This window comes from Heterocephalus glaber, unplaced genomic scaffold (assembly GCF_053883595.1).
Source record: "Heterocephalus glaber isolate CG9 unplaced genomic scaffold, H.glaber_assembly_v1.0 deba00001673, whole genome shotgun sequence".
NCBI lineage: Eukaryota > Metazoa > Chordata > Mammalia > Rodentia > Bathyergidae > Heterocephalus > Heterocephalus glaber.
Genome location: NW_028258410.1, coordinates 6,949,153 through 6,971,489, shown reverse-complemented (window position 1 = coordinate 6,971,489; position 22,337 = coordinate 6,949,153). Strand labels below are relative to the sequence as shown.

The following is a 22,337-nucleotide window of genomic DNA, read 5'->3' as shown; positions in this document are numbered from 1 at the left end:
AAAAAAAGAATGGATCAACGGAGAAGGCGATCACGGGATGGAGGGAAGTGGGAGGAAGGACATCGAGCTTGGGAAGATTTCCTGATGGGCAGTGTTTTCCGGGCAGTAACAAACATTGCTGCTAGAAGCATTTAGGATTTTCTCAGCTTCACTGGTTGAAAACAACGGGAAGCTTGCCCTTCAAATTCTTTTAGATCTCTCATGTATCTTTCTTTGAGTGATATTAATCTGTCTTCTTTTGCTGTAATAAACATTCATGTCCATGGATGTAATAAAAAATAATATTCAGCCCAAATACCGGAAGGAAATTACACTTTATCAGTAGTATGCTTTTTAGTTTTCTTTTTCTTTCGAACTGCATAGGTTTTTACTATGCAGTTCAGGCTGGCCTTTGTTTTCTTTTTTTTTTTTTTAAGCCTTTTTTCTTTTTTTTTTTTTTGGTACCGGGGATCGAACTTGGGTCCTTGAGCTTGCGCAGCAGGTGGCGAAACCGCTGAGCTAAATCCCTGGCCCTAAGCCTTCTTTATTGGACCCATAATCATATTTACATCCTTATTTTTTCCCGCTTCCCTTGCCCTCCCTTCACCCTCTCCACCCTTCCCTATTTGCAAAGACCTTGTTTCCATTTTTTTCCTCTTCTCATATTTTTTCCTTTCCCTTTTTTCCCTTCCCCTACCCCTCCCAATTACCCTGCTCTTTTAGACCTTTTCTTCCTGTTACACAATATCACAATAAAAATATATCAATAATACATTTTTAAAATTACAATATTAAGATCTAGGAGACATTACCACAGATTTTACAGAATTTAAAAGGATATAGAAAGCATATTACAAAAAATCTTTTTTGAAATAAATTTGACAACTTCTAAGAAGTAACTTAGAAAACAAATTAATGAAACTAATTCTGGAGGAATTTGAATAGCACCTATTAAGGAAAGTATATTCCTAGCTTGAAAACCTACCTATATGATAACAGCAGGCTCATAAACATTTTAACTGATAAATTATATCAAACAATTAAAGCAGAAAAAAGAAGGAACACTTCTCCCCTCATTTTAGGAACTCAATATTGTGCTAATCCTAAAATTGGATAATGATAATAGAAGAAAAAAGTATGAACATAGATAGAAATTTGTTTAACAAAACAAACTATTAGAAGTCAGATCTGGCAGGATGTAGAAAGTGGTTTTCTTATAGGGATGGCAGTGTTGGTTCAGCATTGGAAGATCCACCCCCAAAAGTCATCATTTTAACAGAGGAAAGGAAAAAGCCATATGATCCTGTCAGTAGTTGGAGAAAAAGTATTGGACCAAATTCTACAGCTGTTCATGGTAAAAGCTATCAGGAGACTAGAAGTAGAACAGAAACTTCTCAACAGATTAAAGATATGTACTCCATACTTCAAGCAAGAATGCCTTATATAAATGGAGAAGATAAAATACTTTCTCCTTAAGGTGGGGAACAAGGGCAGATATGCTTTCTCTTTATGTGTCCATTAAACTTTGAAACCTAGTCCCCACCAAAATAGTCTGGCAATAAAATGACACAACTAGGATAGGATTGGCACGGCAGAAGCAAAATCTTTATATGTAGATGAAATGATCATCTACAGAGAAAATACTAAGAAATCTTTAGGCACCCCTAGAACTTGTACTTGAATTTAGCAGGATTAGAAAACACAAGGTATATATAAAAATTCAGGTCTGTGTATACTTGCTATAAATGAAGAACTGGATATTGAAAATTTAAAGTTATGTAGGAGTACAAAGGACCCAGAAAAACCAAAAACAAAAACAGTGTTGGAAGATGTTTAGCACCCAATTTTAAGACTTCTTCTAAAGCTACAGTAATCAAGGTAGTGTTGGTGTAAGGAAAGACATATAGATCATTTGAATAAAACAGAGAATCTAGAAAAAGAACCACACATATATGGTCCACTGAGTTTTGAAAGATTATTTAACATTAGCATTTTATAGAATATAAACTCGATTCAAGAGCCGAGGAAGAGATAGTGTCTTCAGCAAACGGCACTAGAACACCTGGTATCCGTATATAAAAAATTAACCTCAACCCTTTTTTTCCATACATGAAAATAACTTGAAGGGATCTATGAACCTAAATAAAGCCTAAAAGTATAAAACTTTAAGAAGAAATTATAAGGGAAAATATTTATGAATTCAGGGTAGGCAAGAACTTCCTAGGATACAAAAAACATGATGTATAAAAGAAAAAAATTGATAAATGAGATTCCATCAAAATTTAGAACTTTAAATGACATCATTAAAATGAAAAGTAGTCCTGAAACAGACCATATTTACAATGCATATAACCTATGAGCAGAATATATAAAGAATTCTTAGAGCTCATTGATAGACAACCCAATTGAAATGTAGACATAAGAAGATGATAAATAGCCAGTATAGCACAAGGAATGGTGTGCAACTCTAGAATCAGAAAAATACCAATCTGTACAATAATAAGATTGAATTATACACTCATTAGGGAGATGAAGTCAAAAGTTTTAAAAGCCTTGTCATGACTTTTTCTTTTTGTTGGATTCTCTCCCTTTGCCTTTAATTTGTCACGCCCAATGGATTCATTCTGCTGGGTTTCCTGGGGTTGTGATCCTCATTGTCTTTTCCTAGGGTATTGTCTAAAATTTTTTGGAGTGTTGGTTTGGTATTCATGAAGTTCCTGAGGTGCTCTTTATCATCAAAGTATCTTATTTCTCCATCAATTTTGAAAGATAGTTTTGCAGGGTCCATCAATGTGGGTTGGAGGCTGTTTTCCTTTAGGGCTTGAAATACATCACTCTAAGCTCTTCTTGCCTTGAGGGTTTGCATTGAGAAGTCTGCTGTGATTCTGATGGGCTTTCCTTTGTACATGATTTGTTTCTTTTCTCTCACTGATTGTAGAATTTTATTCTTCTATTGGATTTCTGGAATCCTAACTATTATATGCCTATGTGTAGATTTTTTTTTTGATTAAGGCTATTTGGAGTCCTATATGCCTCACTTATCTGTATATCAAGTTCTTTTCCCCTCCTTGGGAAGTTTTCTGCCATCACGTCTGTGAAGAGTTTTTTAATGTCATCTGCACTCTCTCCTGTTTCTTCAATGACTCCAGTCAGTCTTATGTTATTCTTCTTTGCATCGTCTAGCAGCTGCTGGATTGATTTCTCGTGTTCCCTTACAATTTTAAAAGCAATTTTTCTTTTCCTCTTCACTAATTGCAATCTTATCTTCTATATCTGAAATTCTATCCTCACATTGGTTCATTCTGCTGCGCAGACTTTCGATGGAGTTTTTAATCTCTTGGAAATCTGTTTGTATCTGTTTTATGGATTCCATTTGTTTCCTACGTTGGGATTCCATCATATTCCTCAGATCCTCTATTTTTTTTTATCTGTGTCCTCTCTAGATTTATTAATCATGTCTTGCACCATGACCAAAATCTTTGCTGTTATCTGAGTAATTATTTCTGATTTCATTTTTCCCAGATCCTCTTTTGTTGCCAGTTCGGAGAGTCCAGGTGGTTGAGTATCAGAGTGTTCCATCTCGTTTCCCTTTGGGGTTGCTGTAGGTGATCCAGAAGTCTGTTTTTGAGGCTTGTTTATGTGTCTTCTCATTTCCACGGGGTGGGGGTGGGGTGCTTCTGGCACCCACGCGGCTCACCTTCTGTGTCCTAGGAGCTTGGGATGACAGCGGGGGAGCTTCCCTCCGGGTGCTGGGACCAGCTCAGCTTCTCTGCCCTAGGAGCCTGGGATGGAGGTGTGGAGCTTCCTTCCGGGTGCTGGGACCAGGTGAGCTTCACTGCCCTAGGAGCCTGGGATGGTAGTGGAGGAGCTTCCTTCCGGGTGCTGGGACCGGCTCACCCTCTCTGCCCTAGGAGCCTGGGATGGTGGTGGGGGAGCTTCCTCTGGCCTTTGTTTTCTATATTCTGTTTTATTTAAGATATTCCTAGTAATTTTGTTTTTGTTTCTTCAGTAGCTAAGGTTGAACTCAGGGTCTTCACATTAAGTTACATCTGTAGAAGTTGTTTATTTTTGTTTTGTGGGGTGTGTGTGTGTGTGTGTGTGTGTGTGTGTGTGTGTGTGACAGGCATGTAATCCTTCTCCTTCAGTCTCCCAAAGTGCTAGGATTACAGGTGTGCACCACCATGCCTGCCTTCTATTTTCAAGTTTTGGAAGCAAGTAATCTGGAAATTCATTCCAGCTCAGTATATATTGTAAATTTTATTTCAACTCTATTGAAACCCTATATCAATGTTTATATAACCCCATCTTTTTTATTTCAGTCATTTTGAGTAATTAAATTTTAATTTAAAAACTTCAGGTGGGTCTTTTATAAAGATGAATGTAGGGTCGGGGATTTAGCTCAGTGGTTCTGCCTCTTGCCTCGAAAGCGCAAGGACCCGAGTAATGAATTTAAAATTGCTTTCATGAAATTCTTCATGATTACATTCTCTTAATTCATGTTTTTTTGTTTTGTCTTTTTTTTTGGTAGTGGGGATCGAACTCAGGTCCTTGTTCTTGCGAGGCAGGCAGCGGAACCACTGAGCTAAATTCCCAGCCCAAGAGGGCTTTTCTTTTAAACTTCATGTCCTTCCCTGACTTTGTGGACCTTATTTTTCTGTGGGAAAATTTAAAAAGAGATCAAAGTGCCCCTCTGCCCAAAAAGACACTTTGACATTAGATAGGTATTTTTAATAAAGTAGACCGTGTTATTGGGATAGAGGACAGCATAGAGATAGGGTAAAAATTACATTGTGTGAGGAGGGAGGGCTTCCCAGAGGAGGTGGTGTGAGTATTTACACTGCTAAGAGCTGGAGGACCAGGGAGTAGAGAGGACCACATTCATGCATGGCTGCAAGCTGCCCAAGACCTTAACGCATCACAATTGTATCCAGTTCTAGTAATGTGAAGCGTTTCCATTCCTGTCTACTATACATATGGCCAGCTGTTTGCTCTGTGCTCAGTTATTTTGGCTAAATCTTTAATATAGAATTCAGTGTGAGATTGGGATGGAAAATCATAACTTGATTTACATACAAAGTTTTCTTACTGTGATTTCAGTTAGCAACTGTGTCATGTAGAGTAAGGTATAAAACATTCATTAAACATTTATTTATATCTGGAGTGTCTCTGCAGGTGATGTTCTAGTCAAGGCACAATTGTAAAAAAACACCACTTACTAACTCCGTGTTGTGTATGTACAATTCCAAGTATCTGGGAACATCCAGGTGATCACATTCTTGAGAATTGCCCCCAGGGATTTGACATTGTGTGACTGCATTTCCACAATTTATGTAGAGCTGGCATTTAAAATCCTTGTAAGGATACTTTCTTCTTCACTCCTAACATATACAATCAGATGACATTAAATATCCTTACATATTAAATAATACAATTAACCTATCATGTTAAAATTTATGATTTTAATGTGATTCCAACAAAAGTCAACAGATTTAATTATTTTCTGGAGGTAAAGAAGTCTATTTATATGCTCCATGAGTTAAGGTCTTTTCTGTTCCTATAACTGTATACCTCTGACTGGATAATTTGTACTGAATAAAGGTTTATTCAGCTTGGGGTTCTGGAGGTCCAAGATCAAGCGCCCTCATCTGGTGCGGAGACCACCATCTTCCTGGTGGGGCTCCTCTGAGAGTCCCAAGGCAGAGGTGCATACAAACTGGGTCTTCTGAGTTCCACTTTACAAATGACTCAGTAAGCTATTCATCTGTGGCTAAATTGCTCCATTCATGACATAACCACCTTTTAAAAACTTCCCCACTACCAAGTATTTAATATTTCGAAAAGGAAATTAAATTTCATTATGAGTTGTGATGTACATGTTGAACCCATTAGCAGTTTATAAAGAAAAATAAAATATATTTCAGTAAAATCTTGAAATACAGAGTCACTGTGGTCCAGCTACCCCTAAAATATATTATAAACCCTCCAAAATAAAAAGATTATGATGGTGTTGGTGCATCATTAGATAATCTAATGTTAAAAAATTCCTAGAGTTGGGCATGGTGCCACACACCTATATCCCCAGCACTTGAGGGACTGAGGCAGGAGGATTGCAGTGAGTTGAGGGCCAACCTGGGTTACATCATAAGCTCAAGGACAGCTTGAACTGCATAGTGAGACCCTGTCTCAAAAAAAATTTTAGAAATCAACCTATGAACAAATATAAATGAATACATATGCATATATAGTGTATTACATACTTTATTGCACTGCATTAAAGTCAATAATAAAACCACAAATCAGAGTGTAAAAACTGCGTTAAAAGAAAATTGATTTGGGAAGTTGATAGAAACTAGGAAAAAGGTAAAACTGGACTTGTACTGCCATTATAGACAACCATACAAAAATCAAGCACTGGAAGATCTAGAAATGAAAAATAAAGTCAGAAAATCTGTAGAAAAAAAGCATTGAGGGAAATGTCTTCCTAACTGTGACTTAAAATACAGGATTACAAAACATGTGCAACTGACTTTTTTTTTGAGACTAGATCTTAGTATTTAGATCAGGCTGACTTTCAACTCACTTATGAAGCCCAGGCAGGATTCTAACTCATGGTGAATCTCCTGCCTTAGCCTCCCAAGTGTTGAGATTACAGCCATGCACAACCACGCCAGGCTGAAAATTAAGTTTTGCATAGCAAAATAGTAAGACTGAGGTCCAAAGAAATTTTGGGGGCAATTATTTTTTAATCTGCAGCACAGAAATGGCACATGTTCTTAATGTATCTATAATGCTCTTAAAAACATAGAAACCAGGGCCTAGAAAAGGACCATGTCACCAGACCAAGAGATCTTATACTCCCTAGCATATCTCATTGAGGACTAGGTTTATTATAAACACCTTAGACCCTGGGCAATGATTCTACCATAGTAATGGGCCACACCAATGATTCAAAATAATGTAATCTTGCGGGGGATCATGCCAAAAGTAATGAGTCCTGTAATCTCATGGGGGCATGATGAGTAGTCAAGATACTATAGTGTGTGTGTGTGTGTGTGTGTGTGTGTGTGTGTGTGTGTGTACTTCTGGGTACTGTAGTCCCAGATGTGGAATTGTCTGGTATCCTGGGCGGGAGGGGAAGTGATAGTAAAGGCTACTGCAGTACAGGTGTGTGCATGCAGAGGCTTTTGGGTACTGTGTTTAATTGACTAATGGTTAACTGAAGTAGAATGTGCAGCTGAACTAAATCAGTGTGGTTCTGGGTGTGGAAGGCCCACCTGAGGATTGTTGCCAATGGCACAAAAGGAGCATAGGAGGGGAAGGTGCATACTGTTGTTTTTACTAGAGAAGCTTGCCCCCACGACTTATTTTTCGGATAGAAGAAGGTCAGTCCTTGCCATTACCAGGGATAGCTGCTGTTCTCTTGGTGGAGGGGGTGGAGGGGGTGGGGGGGAGCTCTGGTCTTCACCTTGACTGTCGCTTCCTGGCTCCAGTGTAGATCTTTTAGCCTTCTGGCACAGCTCTTTTACTTGGCCAGCATAGACTTTCTAAAATCCACCACTAGCCTTTTGGGCTTCCCAGTGCAGATCCCTGATGCAGACTCATGGAGGGTATGTCTGTGGGCTCTAGGCCTTTGGCTGGAATTGTGCAGGATGTTGCTCTGGGCTGCAAGCCTTGGCTGGATTCTTTATGTCTGTAGCACACAGACAGAACTTTTGTACTCTTCTGTGTTTGTCTTTTTGGGTGAATATTATAAATTAATCCTATAAATTACGTGTCCCTGATTAAATCTATTCCCTTGCAAATCACTGACAACAGGTACCTTGATCCTTGTGGTGGTGGGAGGCACAGCGAGCCTTCCAGGTACCATAGTCATGGGGGAAGTGGTGTCCTGGGGAGGATACTGTGAACCATGATGGGGAGGGGAATGACACGCAAAAGTTTCTGGATACTGTAGTTCTGGGAGGGAGAGTCACAATGAGGATTATGAGTACCATAATGGGGGAGGGGTGGGCTAAGGGTTTTGCCTGTGGTGGGCATGCATAATCTTCTGGGTACTTTAGTCTGCGGGGGTCACACCAAGGATTCTGGGTAGTGTAGTTCTTGATTGGGGCATGCAGAGTTTTCTGGGTACTGTGGTCCTGGGTGTGGCCTGTCAGGCCAAGAATTCTGGGTACTGTCGTTGTGGGTGGACACCACCAAGTCTCCCCTTCTTCATACCCTCTATCCAGTGGTGCAAATGGGCTCAGAAGGCCAGGCTGGTAGGGCATTGCCACTGGCTCAGTGATGGACACTACTGTGACTGGCCCCAGGGAGCCCAGACCTGAGAGGTGACCAGACCAGGCTCTTTCTCCTGTGACTCGCCCTGGTGTGCCCAATCCTGCCCCACCCCTGCCACACAGCTCCTCCTCCAGAACCCAGGCCCCGCCCCTCTCATTACAGCCCAAGGATACCCACAGCTGAGGTGCCCTGGCTCCACCCCCTGCCGTGACCTGCCAAGTTGTGCCCAATCCAGGCACTTTGGAGCTGTGCAACTCTTCCTCCTGAACCCAGGCCCACCTCCTGGTGTGACCAGCCCCACTCCTCCCATGACCCAGCACCAGAACACCAAAGCTGAGGTGTCCTGGCCACGCCTCTCAAGTGAACAAGCTCCAACCCTTCCATTAGCCACTCTGTTGTGCCCAATCCTAGTGCTTTTGGGCTACACCACTTCTCTTCTTGAACCCGGCTCCTCCCATGACAGCCCAAGGATGCCCAAGGCTGAAGAGCCTGGCCACACCCCTCCTCATCCTGTAGCCAAGCTCAGCCCCCTCTGGCGACTCTCCCTGTTGTGCCCAATCCTGGTGCTCCTGGGCTATGCCCCTCCTCTTCATGAACCCGCCCCCTGCTGTGGCCCCCCCCCTCCCATGACCCCCCCCCCCAGGCCACCCACAGCTGAGGAGCCTGGCCATGCCCCTCCTCATCCGGTAGCCAGGCCCCACCCCCTCCCACGACCTTACCAGCTGCACACCCTCCATTCTGGATCCTTCCAGCCTCTTGAGGAGAGCCCTGCAGTCAGCCATGCTTTATGTCCAGCAGAGGGCCTTCTACAGGGGTCAGCACAGAGCGCTGCTTCATCTCTCTCCACAGCAGGTGAGGAGCCTCCTATCATGACCTCGGCCCTCCTCCCTAGGTCAGGTTGAGGTGTGAGCACCTGCTGGCCTCACCAACTCCAGGCCTCCCCTACCCACCAAGCCCCCTTTGGCCTCACCACCCCCAGGCCTCATCTTCCCGCCACGCAGGTGCCAGGCTTCACCAGTCCCAGGCCTCACATTCCCCAGCTGCACAAACCCCAGGCTTCACCTTCCCGGTAAACCTGTCCCAGGCCTCACCAATCCTAGACCTCACCTTCCCGCCAAGCCCATGCTAGGCCTCTCAAGTCCCAGGCTTCACCTTCCCATCAAGCCTGCCCAGGTCTCGCCAGTCCCAAGCCTCACCTTCCCGCCAAGCCTCCCCCAGCTGCACAAACCCCAAGCCTCATTTTCCCACTAAACCCCTGCCCCAGCCTCACTAACCCCAGACATCACCTTCCTGCCAAGTCTTTCCCAGGCTTCACCAACCCCAGGCCTCACCTTCCTGCCAAGCTCATGCTAGGCCTCACCTTCCAGCAAGCCCGCTCCAGTCTCACCAATTCCAGGCATCACCTTCCCGCCAAGCCTTCCTAGGTATCCTTCATGCTGAGCAGCAGGAGTGTGAGGTGCAGCAAGTAAGGAGGGGTCTGGATGTGTGGAGAGGGGCTAGCACGGACAGGGAGGCTGGTGGGAAAAGGGCAGCCCACAATTAGGAGCCAGGATTAGGTTACGGTTAGCATGGGTGTTGGTTAGGTTCAAGCTAGTTTTATATTAATCTCAAGGTGGTAAGGAACAATTTATGTTGGAGTTTATATTATTGCTTGGCATATTAGGTTTATCACTTACAATTAGATTAGCTCTGTGAGGAAATCAGTGGAATTTTTATAAGATTATATATTTCTTAGGCCTACTTCACTTTCACCACCTACCCTGCCTGGGAGAAAACTTTTAATTCATGACTTGCAGGCTCAGGCTATTTCTTTACATTCCTCTGTTTTGACAAAAAACTTCAATTAGCTATTTTGGGAATTTATCAACTTTTTTGTCTGAATTATCACAACTGGCATGTGTCACAATCAGCCAATGTAATTATTGCCCCTGAAAGTCAGTAGTATTTTATCACAAAATATAACTCTATAGAGTTGCTAATTTTTAGGGAAATATTGTTAGCAAAATGCAGGTGGTATATCATCATGAAAATTATATATCTACAAATTTCTTTAGCATACTCATTTGCAAATTTATTTATTTATAATCTGTTTACATAAATACCTCAGAACCATATTTCCCTCAGTGTAAATTGCTGTTAAAATGTATTTTCAGTTTTTTAATTTAGTGACGCCACTTCAGTTAAATTGTTTTTGTTTTATTTTGTCTTTGAGACAGAATTCACTCTGTAATTCCGACTTGCCTTGAACTCACTATGTAGTCTTGGCTGGCCTTGAACTTATGGCTGTCCTCCTGCCTCAGCCTCCTAAGAGCTGGGATTACAGGTATGTGGCACCACTATTGGTTTAAACTCCTTGTTTACCAGTCACCGCAGGATTGGTGTCTTCCACACTTCCCCAATTAGGTCAGAGATGAGAGGAGGAAACACTTTTGACTAAGATGGGTTGGGAGAGTGAAAGAATTTTTTCATAGACATTACCCTTTTGCAAGTATTATAAATGGGGAGTACAAAGTAGAAAAAAGTATACAGTAGTTAAAACATTTGCTCTGTAAATTGTTAACCTTTAGAGATAGAATGGCTGCTAAAAATAGAGTCCTTTAAGGAAAATTTATGCCATTTTGAAAATAAGATCTTGTTCCATAAATGCAGCCCAACTAAATATTAATGATAGCTCACAAATCAGTGCTTTCAGGGGAATGAGTAAGATAGAAAAATGTTCACCTAGTGATTTTCCATTCTAAATTATGTAGTGTAATCAAACATGGTCATACAGAACTTTTATATTTTTCTCTGTACAGAGGTTATGTATTCTGGGTACACTTTTTTAAAAGGAAACATTTTAAATCCCACAAATCAACATTTTACATCATTCATAAATGAACTAAAATTTTCTCAGTACTCTGAAATTTCTTTGAATTATATGCTTAACAGCAGAGAATCTGGGTTGTTTTTTGTATATATGTCTGTTTCCACCTGAAATGCTATCACAAGTACTAAAAGGGGACTTTATCTTGTACATGATATTTTTAGAGTTAATAATGCTTTAACTTATTTTATAAAGCCCTAGACTATGTATTTGGCCTGTAAAATGTACAGTTTAATGTCAGATATCTATAAGTACTGTTGTCTAATTTTCTTTGGCCAGAAACATTTGGACACGTAGTGCCACTTAGGTCAGGATTTTCTTCAGTGCCATTTATTTAGCAAACCAACTACCTTTGTTGTATGCAACTAGCAAAAATTTGTGTGATACAATAGAATATAGTTCTCACACTTAACTTTCACATGAGGAGTTCTTCTGGAAACCAGTCTAGCAAAATTGAGGGAAAGTTCTAAAAATATTTAAGAGAAAAATTCAACATTTTTAGGCGAAATAGTTGAACCTACTTAAGATAACAAATAATGTCTACTATCTCAACTCTCCAAAGTTTGGGGTTAGTGTTGAACTCTCATTTGAGCTTATTTGTGAGGTAGCTGAATAAAAGTAGGCAACTAAATTTTAGTTTCATGTTCCTCCTGTATAACAGAAAATAAGCAGTTATTATCAACTGACTTGCAGAAAAAGGAGGAGCTGCCCTGCATAATATTTAAGGAAAATGAACTTTTAAAAACTTATTTATTTAAGTATTTAATTTTAACAAAACAGTAGAGAACACAAGAAATTATTTTGACAAATCTGTAGCCTTTAAAAATGGTTTTGCTTTAACTTTTATTAAGAACAGATCTCTATCTTAAGCTTTATACTTTTAAACAGATTTTGACATTGTTTTTGTGTATTACAATTTTTAGAAATATTTTAACAACAAACTGTCTCTGGAAACATTTTATTCAAAGATTGTACTGTTAACAAATATGATCAATTTATAACAGAAACAGAACTTTTATATTATAAAATTTTGCCACTGGATCATTAGTATTTGAAAATTGTTATTAGATCATATTTGTGTCTCAAACTGTCATATATTGATGTAAGCACTAGATCTAAAAAAGAACACAGATATATAACATATTTGAGGTTGGAAACACCCAAAATCATTGCTTTTGAACTTATAAGGAGTTTGAGTAAAAACAAAGAGATTTCAAAATAAAAACTCATTTTAAGTACTAAATTTAAACAAAGACTAGATAGATAAATAATAGCACTTTACTTATTATAGAGAAGCAAGCCAGCCTTTTACTGTCTCTTAAAACTATTAGCATTAGGTAGCATAAACAAACTCATTAACAGACCAGTTGGTAAAGGGTGCACAGGTAATGGGAGAAAAAATAAAAACTAAGATACATCATGTTCTGGTACAAACACCCAATGATAAATGTAAATGCATTTTATACCTAATATGTACCAATAGATATATATATAAATTAAAAAAAACAGACCAGGTAACTTAGAGCTATTAGATCTTTATATCAAAAGAGGGGCTGGTGATTTAGCTCAGTGGATCCACCACCTTCCTCTCAAGCAAAACATCCTGAGTTCGATCCCTGGTACCCCCCACCCCAAATCTTTATATCAAAAGACTTTTTAAGACTTTAAAAACTGACTGTTAATTAGAATATGAAATAAATTGTGCTTACACAAATAACTTAAAATGATGAAAAGGTATAATCCTTAATCACTTTGAGACATTTTCTTAAACTCATTTTCACTAGTTGAGCTGGATTTTGATAAAACTCTACTTTTAGATATTTGAGCTTATGTTAGTGATACATATCAGACATATATCAACAACTTATGAAATATATGTAATATTTAAATGTTAACATTTATAAATACTTTATCGTTTTTTAAATACTGGGATCGAATTTGGGTCCTTGCACTTTCGAGACAGGCAGTGGAACCATTGAGCTAAATCCCCAGCATCATCTACAAATTTTTTTTTGGTACAGGGGATCAAACTTGCATCCTTGTGCTTGCGAGGCAGGTGATGGAACCACTGAGCTAAATCCCCGGCCCCTATCATTTATAAATTTTAAACAAAGAATATATGAATTTATACTTAACAAATGTCTTTAGTATTTTAACTTAATTGTAAATAACTTCGAGCTTTTATTTATCTATTTAATTTTTTTTTTTTGGTACCAGGCATCGAACTCGGCACCTTGCACTTTCAAGGCAGGCAGTGGAACCACTGAGCTAAATCACTGGACCCAGAAGTAATTATCTTAAAGCAAACTTTTTTTGAGAAAAAAATTTTAAATTTGTCAATATCTCAAACTTCCCTTTGCATACACTATAAGAGAATATTATTTAAACTTTTGAATAGTTTTTTGGGGGCGTTTGAACTTGAATCTTTATATTCCCCACAATGAATTATTCATAATCACATTTTTATGCTACCCAAAGCAAACTATTTTGGGAAACAAGGATACCCATAAGTGAATCTACTTGGAAGACCATAAAGGGAACTTTATTAATTGTGGTCATTGGAAATGGAATAGGTCAGAAAATCTGGAAACTCCTAAGAACTGTAGGGAGAAATATTTATTTTGTATCATCATTTTAGAGTTGAGTGAGTTAATATCTATGTAAATGTGGACTCAGCTTTTTCAGGAAATTAGGAAGAAGTACAGCATGGCGGGACAGTGCTTATTTAGACCCACGTTAATGTATAAGACAAAATTGCCTGGTTTTTATACAGACTTAGAAAGCTCTCAAATAGATTTTTATTAGATAATGTCTAATGAATAGAAACATTTAAATGTGTTTTCATTTTTTAATCTTAATAAACCATGGGGAGGCCTCTTATCTAACTCATTCTCTGCTGAGTAGAATAAACAAGTAGAAGCTGTCAGGCTCCATAAACCATTCTTGGTTAAGAAAGCAGTCTTGAGAACATTTTGGAAGAAGTTAATCCTGAAACTATTGTAGTCATGGCATGCAGACCATTATACAGGAGAGAAATAGGTAGACCTGGGCCTTTACTTGCTATTTATTAAAAGACATGATTTTCATTTTCTTATCAGGGACTCAAAGGCCATTTTTGCTATAAACTTTTTAAATTAATGTCTAGGAAAATGTTGATAGATTTTGGGCTGGGGATTTAGCTCAGTGGTTTTGCCGCCTGCAGCGCAACTCAAGGACCCGAGTTCAATCACTAGTACCAAAAAAAAAAATAATACCTCAAACACACTAACATTTTAAACTACTGTCTGTCAAAAAATAGGATCCCTGGTACAAATTTAGAAGCATTCTTTTTATTGACTAGTGCTATGTCATTGCTTGAGAAGCTAAATAATTTAAATTTTGACATAAATGAATGCCCAGATTTTGGTATATTTATATTGTCTCAATGTTTAACTGACTCTGATTTCTTAGATCCTAACAAACTCAAAAATTTTAATTACATTTTGTATGATCTTTAATTTATTTTTTGAGATAGGGTTTCACACTGTAACTCAGGCTGGCCTTGAACTGATTATGTATCCCAGGGTGGCCTCAAACTCACAGCTCCTGCTTCATGAGTGTTAGTATTATGGGTGTATGACCCACACCCAGCCATTAGTATTTTTAACATTTGTGAAACTGAAACTTTTTCTAAAGTTAAAACATCTCAAATATAAATTTGATTAGCTAATGCAGGGAAAATTTACATTAGCAGTTGATATAACCTTTGCTATATCCTTTAAAAGCTTTTTTTGGAGGGGGTACTGTGAATAGAACTCATTACCTTGCACTTTTGAGGCAGGCACGGTGCCACTGAGCTAAATCCCTAGCCCATGTGTTATATCTTTTAAAACTGTTTTTTTTGAGACAGAGTCTCAGTATGTAGCCCAGGGTGGCCTTGAACTCATGGCAGTCTTACTGTGTCATCCTTTTGCACGCTGGGATTACAGGAATTTATCACCATGGTTGACCTTTTTAAAAGCATTTTTAAAAAGTCATGTGAACAGGTGCTGGGGATTTAACTCAGTGCTTCCTCCACCTGCCTCCCAAGTGCAAGGTCCCAAGTTCAATCCCCGGTACCAAAAAAAAAAAAAGTCATGTGAACAAATAGGTATTTGGGTTAATGTTTTTTAAGTTATTGAGCACTTAAAAAAAAAGGGAATCTGGTACCATCTCAACAATATATACATACAAGTGTACAGTTAGGCATAACATAATATATGCATTTATGCCAACACACATAAAGCAATGACTTAAAATTATAATTTATCGGCTTTTAAAAAGTTATATTATTGTCATGTTTTTCATTAGTCTTATGCAATATTTAATCTTCTATTTGCATATCTGAAGGTAGGATTGAGGTTGTAACCAGGTTGGAAATATATATCTCAAGGCAGATGGTTTGCCTAATGAAACTGAATTTGAATTTTTTGAAGCTTTTATTCTTTACCTTAATTTATTATAGATCTTAGAAAATTTAAGACATTTTATTGTGTTGGCATTTACATATAGATGGTCAGAAATTTGTGTCCTATCTAATATGAAAAATAATCCAATTTAGAAACAATATTCCTCACAAATAAAAATACAAAGGCAAAACATCTGTATCTTAGCCGATCTTATTTTAATGAATCTTTTTTTTTTTTTGGTACCAGGGATTGAACTTGGGTCCTTGCACTTGTGCAGCAGGCAGCTGATCCACTGAGCTAAATCCCGAGCCCTAATGAATCTTTTAAAAGACATCCCTATGAAATCAGCGTGCTTTCATATATATGGTGTATCACAATAAATTCACCCCACCCCCTTTTTTAAAGTTCTTGAAAGTATTTTACTTCAGGTTGAAAAATGAACAGCTTCCACACTATTCATTGCAAGATACACAGTATTCATGAATACAATGCTGGTCATTTGAGGACATACTCTATACATACCTCAGTTTCTCCTTCATGCTTTTTCTTTTAGAAAGATACTGTTTACCAAAAAGAAACTTCAGCAGTACAGGAAAAACTATTTTCCCAATAAAATTATGAAAACCTGTTTCCCAATGGAATCAAGATTATCTTCCCACTACCACTACCTTAATATAATCATATGCTTATTGGAACACTAATATTAGCACCCTAAGAGTACATTTACTTTCAACAATGAGGGAGAAAACACCCCTTTTAAATTATAGATAACTAAAACTTTATTAGGGAGCTGCAAAGTAGCACGAGCATTTTCATTTTTGACCAGTTTATAACAGAGCTTTTTAAACACACTAGCAGGGTTCTTTTTATATTTTAAAAATTTTTACTCTAATATTTTGTGGACAAATGGCTCAAGAACCTTGAATTCTATATTGGCTCAGAAAGAAACCTCAGAATGACTTGAAGCTGAAATGGCTTATATAATTTTAGGTGGTACTGAATGAAACCCTCCTGCTCATCCTATAATAAAAATGCTTATAAGAAGAGAAAAATATGCTGGGGATTTACCTCAATGGTGCAAGTGCAAAAGCAAATAAAAGCATATCAAAGCAGACCAAAGCAAAGGAATATTCTAAACCAAATGAAACCAAAACAAATGTCTGGAAATTTTTTTTCTTTAACTTCTGAATCTCTTCTCCCACCAATCTCTTCTCACACCAAAATGACCTGCAATAGGTCTGAATGGCCCCAAAGAGTGAAGGTCCTTGCCTCACTCAATTGGCACTGCTGAATGACATAAAAGAGGTCCAAACTTGCAGAGAGTAGATCCTTGGAGCTCACTTCCAGGGGGAAACCAGGCAGAGCCCGTCAGCTCCAAATAGGACAGAACCTGGAACTTGTGCTAGATTGAGCTCCCGAAACCATTTTTTTTTTTTAACCAACAAAAGCATTTATAGGCAGCTTTATGCAGAAGATGGGAAAAGGGAGAATTTTCAGGTTTTGAAGGTGTTCCTGGCAGGTAGGTGCTGGCATGTCTCTGAAGTCGCAACAGCAGGTTGAGCTAGCCATGAGCAAGCAGTCTCTTTCCCAAGTGATTGCTAGGATGCATGGCTCTCAGGAGCAGGGACTAATGTTGCTTTGTGGCCACCCAAAGCATTACCAGCCACTTAGGCTCATAGGGTGCTTGTCACTGAGCACACCAAAGAGGGCATATAATTGGGTAAAAAGGATTTATTTAAAGCTAGCTTCAAGGTGTTAGTGACCCATTTTCCTCACATCACCATCTCTCTTTTTACAGATGGGCAAGGGTGTTTTATAGTAAGGAAGGGTGGCAGAGAGAGGATGCAGCTCTTCATACTTGCTTTATCACTTTCAGCCATATATTTTACCTTTTTGTGGAAAAGAATCCAGACCTCTGTCCTTCTTGGGTTATCAGTATATTTTGTCACTTTCTAAGGATCAGTGGTGGTGAGGGAAGCTGTTCATACCCTAGGCCTCAAAGGGAAAAAAGTTTTTTTCAGGGCTGTTTACAAATCTATACTTATTTCTCCCCCCAGAAATGCCTAAGTATTTCACATAGATCCTGTACCATGTGTATATGTTCCAGGTTTTCTGTAGCCTCATCAACACTTGTTTCCTTAAATTGTACTGATGATAGGTGCCATAGCAGGAGTGAAGGAAAATCTCACTGCTTTTGTAGATCATATTTCCTTAATGGCTGAGATTTTCAGCATCTCATTCCCAGTTCACATGAAGAGGGGGAAGAGGGAGTAATTTTGATAGAGGTATGAAATCAGGACCTCCAAATAGGATATAAGGGAAATATAATTCCCAACCTGTTAGGTGTTTGATACACTGAATTCATGTTCTCTAAAATTGAAGAATGAATTCTAGGAACAACAGAGGTTAAGAGTAGGAAAGGTTTATTGAGAGGATGGCTCCTGAGAGGTAGGAGGGGTCCTGATTGGGTAGCCAAGGATCCCACTTTACAGCGAAGTTTTATAGAGCACAAACCATGTGGGTACAACATGAGTTGAAGCTATAATTAGCCAATATGGTTACAAGTATAGTTGCTTAGGTAATAATGAGGCAATAGGGGAACAAATTACAAAACAAGTGTGTGTGGAAAGAATAAAGAACTCGGGTAGGTTGTGGATCTCGGGGTCTTGGTTGCCCACTGAGGTGACTGATGCCTATCTAGAGTTTATTAGACCAGGTGTTATCACTTATCCCTTGGGAAAGTATGTAGGCCTGGTCCTTTTGTTATTATCTTGAGGTCTGGCCTCCAACTGATTCATCTCCAATCACAGTTGTAGTATGTTTTCACCTTGTGTCTTGACTCCCTCCTGAGGGCCCACCCCTATCTGACTTCCTCTAAAACTTCTAACTAACATAGCTGTCTATAATAATTTCACATTCTAGCATTCTATCTCAGTTGTCAGTTCTCATTGCCAGCATTCAATGAGATTGTAATTGGGACCGCAAAAGGCAACTTAAGTTGAATTTTCCCCCTAAAATTTCTCCTGCCTTGAGCATAAACATCAGCCCTGATGAATGGATGGAATATGCAGATCTTGGCATCTGGATGTCAAACCCCATTTCATTCCCCTAGGCATGGGGGGTCCTGGAAAGGATAGAAGTCTGAACTTGTCTATTGTTCCATTATATTCCCTCCCTTACTGTTCCTTTATAGTAAAGACCCCAATAAACACTAAGAACAGTGAGATGGTGATTTGAGGAAAATGCCCCCTCTCATCTCTTTGGAGTTAGCTTTTGGAAATCTTTTTTATTTTTTCCAAAATGAATGGCCTCCTTTGATTTGTTCATTGTTGAGAAAATGCACCTGAGCTTGTAAACCTAAGTAGCCGGTAACAAGATGATGGGCCACAGGATCACAGACATTTAAATAAGAGATGAGATGTCACACTCAGATGGTGGGTTCTCTCATGTCTCTCTGCAACAGCTGGGTCTGCTTACTGTACACCTCATCTTTACCCACACCTTGCAAACATTAATAGTTTTTTTGTCCTGAATGGCTGCTATGGGGCAACAAATCCCATTTGTTTTCAGCTGTCTGCTCAGAGCTCGGTCACTGCAAGTCATGCTTCAGGAGATTCTGTTGCATGGAAGGAGGGTGGAGCAGCAAAGGGTGTTGGAAGCCCATGGACACTTTGAACTCTACTCCAACTGTCTCATCTTCACTGTGACCTGGACACAGAGCCTCTGAGTCAAGGCCACTCAGGTGAGTGTACACTGGTTTGTGTGGCACAATGCCATGTCTGCCTACACCCTCATGCCTGTGGGATCTGTGGACACTGCATGGCTCCTTGCTTGATTCCTGGATTTGTTGACTCCAGTTAAAATCATCTGAGGTCTCCTCACCTGGGCTCTCTTGCTCTGGGTCTCCTCAGGCCATCCTTCAATCTCCACTGACCATGTGGATTCTCTCCCTTCCTCACTCACCCTCTTGCTGCTCAAGGCAGCTATGGGTTCTGTCAAACACAGTCCTCCCCCGAGCCCTCTCCACCTGCTTGTCCCTTCCCATCCCCACCTTAGCAGGCCCCTCAGTCCCTTGGAGAATTTGCATGGGACATCTGTTCATGCATTCTAAATCCTATATTACTGACTATAACTGCTGGTGTGTTTGACCCTGATGATCCACTGGGAATTGAGCTCTTCTGACAGGGGTGTCTTGATTCCATCCCTGTGTACCTGGAGGGAGAAAGGAGGAGTTGAGAGACCAAGAGAGAAAGCAGGAAAGTCAAGTGGAGGATAATATAAGATATGTAATTAGACAGGATCTTCTGACTGAGAAAGAGTAGAAATGAGACCCAGCAGTCAGAGGATATGCTGCCAGAGGTGGAATGAAGTGTGACTTAACATCTATTATATTATCTGACCCCTCCTTTTCCTTGCAAAGAGGGTGCATTATCACAGAGGGAGGTGAAGTTATCTTGGTGGACAGAAAATCTGGTAGGGGGAGATCAACTTCATTGGAAGATGTGCTTCTGGAGGTGGAATGGAGTCAGGCTCAACTTCTCTTGTGTCAGCTTGCTGATGTACTACCTTGGATGAAATGCATGCTGCCACTCTGGGAGGTGGTTCTGTCTCAGTGGGTGGAGACTCAGCTGGCTAGAGATCACAGCAGCCAGAAGATATGCTGTCAGAGGTGGAATGGCGTCAGGCTGTACCACTTCTGAGTCAGGTGGTTTCTGGTAATTTTGGAAACAGGTTCTGCTACCACACTGGGAGATGACTGTATCTCAGTGAAAGGATAATCAGTGACTAGAGATCCACCGCTGCTGGAAGATGTGCTGATAGGATTGGAATGGGTTGAGATTTTGCCTCTGCTGAATCCAGTCACTGCTGGTACACCTTGGTTGGAACACCTGTTGCCAGTTGAGGAGTTTGTTCTCACTCAGTGGATGAGAATCCAGTGTTCAGAGCTCCTACCCAGTGGGGCTCAGCCAAGACCACTCCACCCGTGCCCTCAGACACACCTCCCAAACCTCCTCATCCTCAGGCTTGGCCTCACTAGTCACTAGGTCCTCCAGCTGGGTCAGGAATTTGTACATTTGTGGAGAAGTCAGCCCAGCATGCTGATCAGGATGTAGGAAATAGCTGGTTAGTCTGGCCAGGTCTGGGGATGGGCAGAACTCTTCAGGGTAGTGTCCACCCCACATCCAGTTGGGCACTGCACAAATATATGAGGCTCATGTGAGCAGTATGCTTCTCACTGCTTCTCTACAGCCTTCATACAGAATCATGTGTTCATGTCTGACTGGGATGATCTGTGGTGGAGAGTCTATCTTCACAGGGACCTGCTCTTCACAGCCCCCAGCAGCCCCTGTGCTGCCTGCTTGCCTGTCTTCCTCCTCCTGAAGGCAAAGCCCTAGTCCCCATCCCTCTACTAGCAGTCAACAACACTTTGGAATCTGGGATTTCCCAGCCCCCCTCAAACTCAGTTCCTCAAATGTCCCCTACTCTGGAGACAGAAGCCTTCTGTCTTGGCTCTAAGCCCACTCACTTCTTGATTTTTCTCATCTTTCTCACAGTTGGGGTGAAGGAATTCAGACATAGAGGTCAGGAGAGGGTGGCCTCAACATCCTCTTGTAGCCCCCACCTGCCAGGCAGTCTAGGGGGACTGTCTCCTTCTCTGATGAGAATGGAAGCAGGAAAAGGCTGAGAGTTTTGCCTGTGTTTCTCCCTAAATTAGGTGCTAAGTGACTGGAAACATGCCTGCACACAATAGGTGCTTCATATACATGTGTTCATAAATTAATCCTGCTGTCTCCTACCTAGATATCTCAGTGGGCCCTGGGCCTCTCACTCTACTCTGATGGGGAGTCCCCACTCTAACTATATTTAGGTAGGGAACTCCAGAGTTGGGATTCATTCAAAAATGGGGAAATTACATTGCCTCAGTACTCAGTTAAGTGAGGCACAGAGAGCTTCTTCATGGTGGAGGGGAGGTTCCATAGCCCTGGGTCACTGACTCTGATAGACCCTGGCCTGGAGCAGGTGCTTCTAACTCTCAGCCCTCTTGGTCCCAAATACATGCTCAGATGGTGATCCTCAGATCACTCCAGCTTTCACAGAGCAAATTGGGACACAGAAAGGTGCAGAGCCTTCCAAGGGTCTGCCATGAGGTGGCAAGTCCCCCTGGGCTTGGAGGTGGAGCACACCTTAGGAACAGCAGTTTTTACACCTATTGGGTAGTAGTGAGCTTGTAGGGGCAGGTGTATAGGAATGTGGGCATGAAGAAGAGGGTTGCCACTTCCATGGGCAGGCACAAAGTAATTCACCAGCTTCTGCACTGTGCCTGCCTTGATGGTCTTCACCCTGTTGGGCTCATATGGGCTTGAGACTGACTCATTTTCACACTGGGGTGGGACTAAAGGGGCAGGATTCAAGCATGGGAACAGTAGTGCCTGTGTCTCTTGTGCAACCATGAGTGCAAAGATTCTTCTGTGGCCTGAGTGCAGAGTGGAGGGGTGGGTCTCCAGAGAACTCAGCAGAGGAAGGGCTTCATGCAGAAGTTGTCATTCACAGTGATGACTGTTTCACCTGGACACCCCTAAGATAATTTTCACACTGTGGCCTGGATTAAGTGATGAGTTTTGTCCACTGTGGCCTGCAGTGCTAAAGTACTATCCACAGAGTGGACTCTGGTACTAGTATCAAAGCAACAGAGGGGCCTATGTTACTAAAAGTGGACCTGTAATAGTAATATGTACACAGTGGTGCCTAATACTAATTTTACATCCACAGGACAGCCTGTAATATAA

General features: G+C 40.5%; 1 pseudogene across 1 annotated transcript in view; it reads left to right on the top strand.

The window, feature by feature from the left end:
- Positions 1-22,337, top strand: part of LOC110348299 (olfactory receptor 5J3-like) — a 110,126-nt pseudogene that overhangs the window by 5,270 nt on the left and 82,519 nt on the right. The window contains exons 2-3 of the transcript XR_015446118.1: positions 10,473-10,579; positions 19,120-19,291. The product of XR_015446118.1 is annotated as an olfactory receptor 5J3-like (transcript). The remainder of the gene's footprint in view (positions 1-10,472; positions 10,580-19,119; positions 19,292-22,337) is intronic.